Consider the following 10,106-nt stretch of genomic DNA (forward strand, 5'->3'; position numbering starts at 1 on the left):
TGGTCAATATAAAAATAATTATAAATTCAAGATTACAGTGAAAATCACTACCATTTTAACTGAAAAAAAAGTGTTGAAGATGTGTATGCTATATATAGTTTTCCGCATTTTTCTCCTGGGAACATTAAAAATATTCTGTCATGCAATAGAAGAAGTTTCAATAGGAAAGGGAAAGAAAAAGAAAATAGTGGGAATTGGAGTGGCGGGGGAGGTCAGGAATCTGGGCAATGAGGAGGAAGAAGCCCCGTGAAAACTTGAATTCCCATCAGCTTCCGGATCGGTAGGGAACCAGAGGCGTTAGTTGGGGCCCCCGGAAGCACTGGGAGGCTTCTCCTCCAGGGGGCGTACTAGACAATCCTGTGTCTGGGCAGCGCAGCCCCTGGAGAGTCTGGCTTCTGGCCTCCCACGGAGCAACCAGGTTTGAACCAGGCACAAGGAGGATAGGGCACTGATTCTTTCTGAATCTGTCATCTTTTAGGAGAGTCGTTGCTCAGCCAAGAAAAGGGCGCTTCAGCCAGAGCCTGCCCAGCTCTTCCTGCCCCATTGTCCACCCAGCGTGTAGATGAGCAATGGGTCAGCTGGGCCCAGCACCCCTCCCCCTCAATGTTCCGCACCCCACGGCCTTTCACCCTGCCATCCTCCTTCCCTGTACCATGGCACAATTTGTCTTTGTGTAATTATCTGTCAGGTAAACCTTGTGAAACCCCAGCCACCTCCTCTTAGCCTTGCAAGAAAATAAATTACACGCATGCACAGAAACATGGAAGACACGCTCTTGCCTTCTGCTCCCTGGCCGGCTCAGCTCCCGCCAGGCGAGCCCAGGACGGTGATATCTGAATAGCTGCCCACCCATCCTCCTCTCCTCCTGGCCTTGACTCTTGTGTTTTCGTCTTTTCAGCCCGAGTTCCTTCCTGGGGAGGAGGGAAGAGGTCCATTTGGCCTCCAAGAAGTCATGGATCCTGAGAAAGAAAGAAAACAAAATTTTTGACCATTTCTGATTAAAGGAGTTGGAGGTAGGAGAGAGGCCTTAGAGTTGCCTATAATTTCTAAAATGGACTGCAGTGCAACTACAAATGCAATGTTCTGAGTCCCTTCTCTGTAACAGTGATAGCAGCCACTTTTTAAGATATAGCCAGAGGGTCCAGGCACCATGCTAAGCTTTTCACAGGTGTTTTTTCATTGATTTCCACACTGAAACCCTGGGGAATCACTGTGGAGATGAAGACTCGAGAACAGAGAAGTCACGTGACCTCCCCCATGTCACACAGCTGGTTGAGGCCCAGCTCTTCACTATTTCAGTGTGGGGCTCCAGGGAAGAAGTGTGAGGCCTAGGGGACAGTGGTTATCGGGGGGGATTTTTGCTCACTTACTGTGTGAGCTTAAGTTTCTTCCTCTTTAAAATATGCACAATATAGTCATCTTCTCTGAATCCTGTGAAAACTGAGCAAGATAGCAGGTCTTGGTACTTGTAGAGGCTCAAGAAATGAGGTGCCAACCCTTTAGTCCTCTCTTCGGTGTCCCTCTGCACATGGGGGACTAGTGCTGGCAGCCTGGCTGAAGGCCTCAGAGGAGCATTTTGGGTCAGGAATCCTGATCCTTTCTGTGCCCAGGACCCCTTTGGCAGTCTGGTAAAGCCTGTGGAAGCTTTGTCACAATGTTCCAAATGCATAAACTGAAATATGTAGAATTACTAAGGTTGCCAGTTTTACTGAAATAGTTATTGAAAGAATTTAAAAAATAAATTTGTGACATAGTATTCTACCACCTTCTTTAACAATGCATTTAATAACCAGATCTAACGACAGATGTAATAACTACCATCATTTCCAAGTTGTGATGAGTATAAACAATATTTCAAGAGATCAGCAGCAACTGTTAGAATATGAAAGCATCTTGTTTTCTATTGGTGACAGAAGCACAGATATTGCCAATACTATCGAGGTATAGTAGAGAAATACTAATTCACTTAAAAGTTAGTGAAAATGTATCTACCTGTCCATATACAAGTTCTCAAGTACCCCAAAATCTATCCATGGATCCCAAGTTAAGAGTAGAAGCAGTTGGCTAAAATATGTTACTGTGAGTTAAGTGCAGTTTAGAAGTAGGCAATTGGGGCTATGGAATAAAGCCTTCCTTCAGAAAGAGTGAGTTTGACAGTACATGGGCCTTATTTTTGCTTGAGTCTGCATAGGAGGGCTTTCTGGAATACATATACGAGGTATTTTTACGAATGAGGTAACCAAGAGCCAGGACAGCCAAGTGAAAGCCCTAAGGAGTAAGCAGCAGAAGTTAGCTCGAACTCTTCAGGGCTCCTAACTCTGATTCTAGGTGGTCTCCACTTCATTGTGTCCCCTTTTTCATCTACCCTCTGCTGATGGGGTGAACACAGCCTCCCTCTGTGGAGCTCTGCTCCCCCAACCCTCACAGTACACTACACTCCTGCCCCCCAGTGGCTCAGTGCGGCTCACTGTTTCACAGTTGTGAAGAAGCTACTTGGGAGGATTTGGCTGGATGGCAGGAGAGAGCCCTCCTCAGAGGAGAGCTGAAGAGGAAGGCTGGTTCACCATCGAGGCAGAACAGGAAAAAGCCACTGACATTTACTGAGGATGAGGAAGTGGGGCGCAGAAGCCTTCTTAGCTCTCCTTTAGCAGGATGGATAAACTAGGCCATGTAAAGCCTTTCGCAATGGAGCTGCCCACATATTGTCCCTGGGAATTGATGTGGAGGGGACTCCTTTGCTGTCCCAGTGTTCTGGGGTCACACAGTGGAAAGAATGCAAGCCTTAGACTCAGAGGACCTGGCTGTTTCCCCTACTTGCTTTGAGACCTTGAGCAAGTTTCTTCACTTTTATGAGCCCATTTTCTGAATTGTGAAAGAAGACTAATGAGCAGGAAGTCTTCTCTGTTTTCAGGAGTCATGGGTTAATGTGGGCAAAACTGTTGTGTGAGCTCTAAAATATTATATAGATGTTAATTATTATTAACAGAAAAATATACTTTTTCCTAAGTCACATTTGTATGGTTGTCTTCTAGAACCATCTTATTTGGACTGAGCTTTAATTAAATCAGGAGACCCACACATTCCAAGGAGGTTGATCTTGCTCAATTACTGCCCTTTTCTGACCTGAGCCAGGCATGTATATTTTTCTGCATACATTAATGAGATTAGTGAGGACTATATATACACACACACTGGCTACAATATTAAATCCTTTTTTTAAAATATGAAAACATTATTTTTATTGACAAGTTAGGGACACAATGGACAAATTCACAGAACAACAGAAATAATTCAGTCTGAAGACACCAGAGCATAATATTGTAGCAGACAGGTTAAACTCTTCATCCTCATCCTCTCTCTCAGCACTATCTGCTCCAACTTTCTCGTAGCCCTTTTCAAGGGCAGCCATGTACTTATGAGCCTTGGAAAACTCTCCTTCCTCCATTCCCTCACCCACATACCAATGAACAAAGGCATGCTTGGCATACACAGGTGAGCCAGGCCTCAGTAACAACTGTGGTGTTGCTCAGCATGCACACAGCTTGCTGTGCTTTAGCTAGGTCTTGACCAGGTACCACAGTGAGAAGTTGGTAATCAATGCCAACTTTGAAGCCAGTGGAGCACCAGTCCACAAACCGGATGGTACACTTGGTGTTGATGGTGGCAATAGCAGCACTGACATCTTTGGGAACCACACCGCCACAGTACAATAGGCAGCAAGTCCTGTATTTATTGTGGTGATGGTCACATGTCATTACCATCTGGTTAGCTAGCTCAAAGCACGCATTGGTGATCTCTGCTGCATTAAGCTGTTCATGGCAGGCTTTCTCAGCAAAAGTGACAAAGGCACATGTGGCCAGAAGGAAGTGGATGTGGGTATAGGGCACCAGGTTGGTCTGGAATTTTGTCAGATCAACATTCAGGGCTCCGTCAGATTTGAGTGAAGTGGTGATGGAGGACACTATCTAGCTAATAACACGGTTAATCTTAGTGTAGGTCGGGCGCTCAATATTGAGGTTTCTGTGACAAATGTCATAGATGGCCTCGTTGTCAACCATAAGGGCACAATGAGAGTACTCCAGGGTGGTGTGGGTGGTGAGGATGGAGTTGTAGGGCTCAACTGCAGCTGTGGAAATCTGGGGGGCTGGGTAAGTGGAGAACTCCAGCTTGGACTTCTTACCATAATAGACAGAGAGATGTTCCATTAGCAGGGAGGTGAACTGAGAATCAGTTCCCCCACCAAAGCTGTGGAAAACCAAGAAGCCCTGAAGACCTGTGCACTGGTTGACCAGCTTCTGAATTTGATTTGGTCCAAGACAAGGCCAGTGATCTCTTTGCTGACGGCGTGGTGTCTGCAGGAGTAGTTGTTGGCAGCATCTTCCTTGCCTGTGAGGAACTGCTCAGGGCAGAAGAGCTAGCAGTGGGTGCCAGCACAAACTCCATCAATGACCATGGGTTCCAAGTCTACAAACACTGCCTTGGGCATATGTTTGCCAGCACCTGTCCCACTGAAGAAAGTGTTGAAGGAGTCATCTCCTCCTCCAATGGTCTTGTCATTTGGTATCTGGCCATCAGGCTGGATGCCATGTTCCAGGCATAGTATAGTTCCCAGCAGGCACTGCCGATCTGGACATCACCATGGCCAACGTGGAAGCGATGCACTGACACATGACTGAGATTTGTAGGACTCCGCAGGATTAGAAGAGGCGAGAGGACGGCGACAGGACCTCCCACTGACAGACTACCAAAGAGTCTAGGAGAGAAATCTAAGATGTTAAATTCTTAAGAGCTTATGATACCTTAGACTTCACAAATGTCCTTTATATATCTTTATTTAGAGCCTCACAATCCTATGAGATGAGTATTTTTCCCACTTTATAGATGAGAAAACCGAGGCTCACTTACACAGAGAATTAGTGGTCTCGGGTGTCCAGGAGTCCATTTTCTGACTCCTTTTCAGTATTTACTTGCATGAAAGTTAAAGCAGGATGAAAAGGGCTGGGGAGGTAATACAGTATTGAAATCCTTACTTGAGGGAAACACTCTTCAAGAGTGTTGCCCTTATTCTTGGATTTTCATCCCTGTGCCCAGTCGGCTGTCCTTACTTATAGTTGGTAAATGTCACAGCTCCTAAAATAGGCTTCAGAAAGGCACTATCTGAAGTGACTTTTTCTTTCTGTTCTGCACTGTTCTGGAGGTGCCAAGGGCAGCCACTCCTTTCTTCTCTGTCTCCATCTCCGTCTCTGTCTCCGTCTCCGTCTCTGTCTCCTTCTTTCTCCTTCTCCTTTCTCCTTCTCCTCTCCTCCTCCTCCTCCTCCTCCTCCTCCTCCTCCTCCTCCTCCTCCTCCTCTTTTTCCTCCTCCTCCTCCTCCTCCTCTTTTTCCTCCTCCTCTTCCTTCTTTTTTCTTCCTTCCTCTTCCTCCTTTTCCTCCTCCTTATTATTATTATTATTATTATTATTATTATTTATTATTTTGTCCTGAATGCTTTCTCCTTTATACTTGTGTGAGCATGCTGCCCTGTTGTGGTCAGAGAGGTGAACTACAGATCCACAAACATTTCTGGGCTCTCACCTGTTATCAACAGGCATCTTATAAGTGACACATGGCAATCTAGAAGGATTGTCACTCGGCATACAATGACCTTGTTTTAGGGATCTTTCCCAGGCATGGATGGAGGCGTTGTGCATCAAACCTTGGCTTCCAGAAGCGAAGCATCTTTATACTCCACAATGCTTCATTCCCCAGACCTCAGACTCTTGGATCTCTCAGGCCCCAGACAAAGCTAAGAAAAGCTGAGTTGATGTTGGAGAGCGCTGGTTCAAGAAATAGGATACCTGATCTTAACTCAGTTACTGACTTTCTGTGAAACCTTGAGCAGGTATTTTACATTCTATCTGAGGTAACTTTTATAAGCCTCAAACTATCCTGTGAGCTAAGTATTATGCCCATTTTGCAGATAAAAAAGTGGAGGCATAGATGGTTTAAATCAGTGGTTCTAAAACTTTCATTTTATTATCTGTTTACACTCTTAAAAATTATAGAGGACACCAAGGAACTTTTGTTTATGTGGGTTATATTTACCCATACTTACGACATTAGAAATCAACATTAAACTTAAAAAGTACTTATTAATTCATATAAAAATAACACTAATGAATGTATCATGTTAATATAAATAACATACTTAGAAAAATGGAAGTTTTTTATTTTTCAAATCTCTATCATTGGTTTAAATAATTAAAAGAAATAGCCTCTCAAAAACTCCATTGTCCACTCACGACAGAATGAGAGTGAAAAAAGAAAATAATATCTTAATGTTTTTTATGAAAATAGTTTCGACGTTGTGGATCACCTGAAAATGTCTTGGAGGACTCCCAGAGATACCAAGGCCATATTTCGAGAAGCATTGGCTTAAATAATTTGCCTGTGGATACACAGGCAGTGTAAAGTGGTGGAGCTGGGACTCCCTGCCAGGCTTGTCTTACCTCACAGTTCTCACTGCCTCCCTCGCCCTCTCTGCAAAATGAGACGGGGATTCTGCATGGCCTAAAGCCACCTGGCTCTGATACTTCTTGAGTCTGGATGGTAGCAGCTTTGGACAGTTTTCATTCCCAGGCTGCTGCCCACATAGGCGACACGCAATGTTTGAGCTTTAGTGGGCTGAAACAGGGCACCTAAACTAAGAGAGAAAGATCAGTGAGGGTCTCCCATTCTCACATCCTCTTGAGAAGACAGCTCTGTGAGCCCTGAACTTTCCCTATAAAAGAAATGTCCCACCCTACTCTTAACTTGTGGCATCACCTGTCTCAGTCCTTGACATGAATTCACCCTTAGGTCAGGAGAGTGGGAATGGGCAAAAATCACTATTCCAACTGTCTGCTTTTGACAAAGTTCTGAGGATGGACCCATCTGAATTTCACTTTCCCTCCTTCCTCAATACATTCTTGAAATACTATTGAGCATAGAAAGGTTTATAAAAGGACATTTCAAGTGGAAGGAATAGAATAGGCAAAGTCACCGAAGCAGGAAAGTACCCAGAACCTAGGAAAGTTTTGATATTCAACTGGTATTTTGACTGGTCTTCTTGACTAGTCTCTCTACTCCCATTTGTCCTAAACATTGACTATGCCAGATTAATTTTAAATGTTTATTTCACTTGCCACTCCCCTGTCAAAAACATCCCCTTGTTCCTTCTTGGTTGAAATCAAACATTGCAGTCTAGCATTCAAGGTCCTTGACCACTCTTATTTTAACCTGATTTCCTGTTGTTTCCCTACATGCGTTCCTTGTCATAGTTATCATGTCCTCCCTTCCATTCCTATAATCTAGGCTGTCTGTTTCCCTAGCATTTTACCTGCTTTAGGAAGCCTCCCTGACTGATATAGCCTAGAGAGGCCCCTCGGACTTCAGAATGCCTAGAGTATTCCATTAGTACCTCATCCTTGGCCTTTTTTGGAAATTACTTGACATCGTTACTGGCCCAAGGGAAACCCCTCAGCCACCTTTGGACCAGAAGCTCCCTGAAAGAGGGAGCGGCCTCTTATCCTTTTTCACTGCCTTCTCTCTCTGCTCCCCATTACCCACTAGGGAGTATAATAGTTGGTACTTGTTGGCTTGATCCCTACAGGAGCTGTAGACAGATCTCTTTAAAGGTGCCGGGAAAACCAGAAGAGGAGACAACGTAGGAAGACTCAGAGCACCCCAGGGACAAGAGAAAAGCACAAACGTGTGCTAGTGGCATTTAGAGTAAAGAGACTTCTGATAGGGAAAGAAGAGCTGCCTCAAAGCGGGGAATGTCTTATTCCATGATGAATGACAGAGACAGTATGGGAGAGAAAAGATAAACTGGCTCTGCTGTGAGATTTTGGGTAGATAATGAGCATCTCTGAGTCTCTGAGCCTCAATTTCTCATTTGTAGGAAGAATAATGTCTTTTTCATAGGGTACTTATGCAGGATAAAGATACTGTATGTTAAAAGCTAGCATATAATTGATGCTCATATATAGTACATACTTTAAAAAATTATGAAATTCCCAGCCCTGGAGATCTTCTGGATAAGCGAGTCCTATTATTCTGGATAACATGATTATAGCTTCGTGAATGAACTATCCAGTTCTCTAGTGTGAGGGAGTGAGGATCCCTTTGCCTCGAAGTCATTGTAAAGACCAGGTTTTCTGACCCTTTGCTACCATCAAGCGGCCATAATCTTACAATGCAGCCTGGCTGGTTTGTCAGTAAATTCCAAATAAGGATTAAATAAAAATTTGAGGTGTGAGGAGTCTGGAGAATGGGGAGATCCTGGAAGATGGAAGAAAATAGGAGAGTGACTTAGAGTCCCTGGGAAACATCGAACGAGCACTAGGCCAGGAGTCTTAATGGAGAAGCACCTTGGAAACCGCCTCAACCCCACCCCACTTGTTCCTCTGCTCTCAGTCCAAGCATGACTTCCTCCGGTAAGCCTTCTCCAATCTAGGTGCAATCTAAGTCAAGTTCTTTGATACATACCCTCATTAGGCCAAACTCTTTTTTTCAGAGCGCTTTTTTGTATTCAACTACATGATGTTCATTAACATTTATCTCTCACTATGCTATATATCTTCCAGGAGAGAGAAGATGGGGCCGCTTTCTCTTGCATCCCCAGCACTCAGAACAGAGCCTCTTACATAGCAAGAGCTCAGTAAACATGTTGAGTGAGTAGAGGCATTTGCAGGATAGGAGAGAAAGATCTGGAGATCTGGAGAGTGTTAAGAGTTCTGACGATCTTTCAGCCAACTCTGAGGCATGCACAGGCCTTTCAAAGAGCTCAAGAAAGATGCATAGAAACCATACTCACTCATGTCAACACATCACCACTCCCTATTCCACCCCACCCCACCTCACCGCCTACTTCCCAAACAGGCATAATGGACTGAGAAAGGGTGTAACAGCTGGAGGGAAAGGCTAGCTGGCAGAAGCCTGATAAAGGGGCCCACACCACACTGCCAGAGGAGAGAGGGATGTGTCTTTTTCTGCCCTGAGGCTTTCAGTTTAATTGCCAGCCACCTGTGGTCTGTCTCTGTTGAAGCTGGTTAACCACAAAACAAATACCATTATCACGGGGCACTTGAGGCAGACATGGGTGAGGGGAAAGTGGGCTTACATCTGGTAGCAGTATTAGCCTCTTCTCAGCACCAAATGACCAAGTTCCCAGTTTCTGTGAGTTAAAGTGGAAGTGAATGAAAGACTCATGGGTTGAGATGTAGACAGCCCAGATCCTGGGGGGCAGAGGGGGTGCTTTTTTGGTAGAGAGGGCAGAATAGTCTCATGATTCTAAGCAATGGGAAAAGTTTTGAGGGAGAGGCTCTTGGCTTAAGACTCCAGTCAAGTGCACATGAGAGGCAGACAAGGGAACACCTGATAGGATGCTTCTAGGAGGAAAAATTAACAATGGGGATGGCTATAGAAGTTTTTCTCCTAGAAAAACACTAATTCTTTCCAGGCAAATGGTCAAATGCTCCTTAGGGTAGCATAAGCCTAATTGGATGAGAGTATGAATTTTCCAACTACTGCCTATTTAATTTAGATTACATTTGGAAAGGGAGCTAATTTGTTTACAAACTCAGAAAAGATTAAAAAAATAAAATGATCATTTTCGACTATATTTTAAAAATTTGCCAATCCACAAAGTTGGTGCTTTAAATTGTTTTTCTGAGAGGTAATACTCTTTTCAGGAGGTAATACCCAGAATTAAGCGAACAGAAGGGAGATTTTTACCTAGAATTCAGAGTAGGTGAGCTGTTCCACTTTAAGAATTTTCAGGTACTGAGCTTCTAGTATAGCTTCATTATAGTTTGAGATTCTGTGAGCTCCCAATAATTTCAATATCCCAGTGTCAACACATGTCCAATTTAAAAAGGAAAGTTTGGGCTTTGTAATCAATTTTTAATTCTCCATGTGTTTGTTCATTTCCTTTGTTAATGCAGAAATCAGAAGCCATTTCTAATTTCAGTCTAGAAGATCCACAGAGAAAAGACATTCAAGCACGGGAGCCTGGACAAGCCAAAGAACAGCAGGATGAGTGTGAATTATAATGGAGGAGGTGGTGGAGGGTGGGGAAATGAGGTC

General features: G+C 44.1%; 1 pseudogene; it reads right to left on the reverse strand.

Moving 5' to 3' along the window:
* Nucleotides 1-3,238: 3,238 nt before the first annotated feature.
* LOC107508861 lies at nucleotides 3,239-6,087 on the reverse strand (annotated as a pseudogene).
* Between the last annotated feature and the right edge of the window lie 4,019 nt (nucleotides 6,088-10,106).

The sequence above is a fragment of the Rousettus aegyptiacus genome, unplaced genomic scaffold (genome assembly GCF_014176215.1).
Source record: "Rousettus aegyptiacus isolate mRouAeg1 unplaced genomic scaffold, mRouAeg1.p scaffold_m13_p_17, whole genome shotgun sequence".
NCBI lineage: Eukaryota > Metazoa > Chordata > Mammalia > Chiroptera > Pteropodidae > Rousettus > Rousettus aegyptiacus.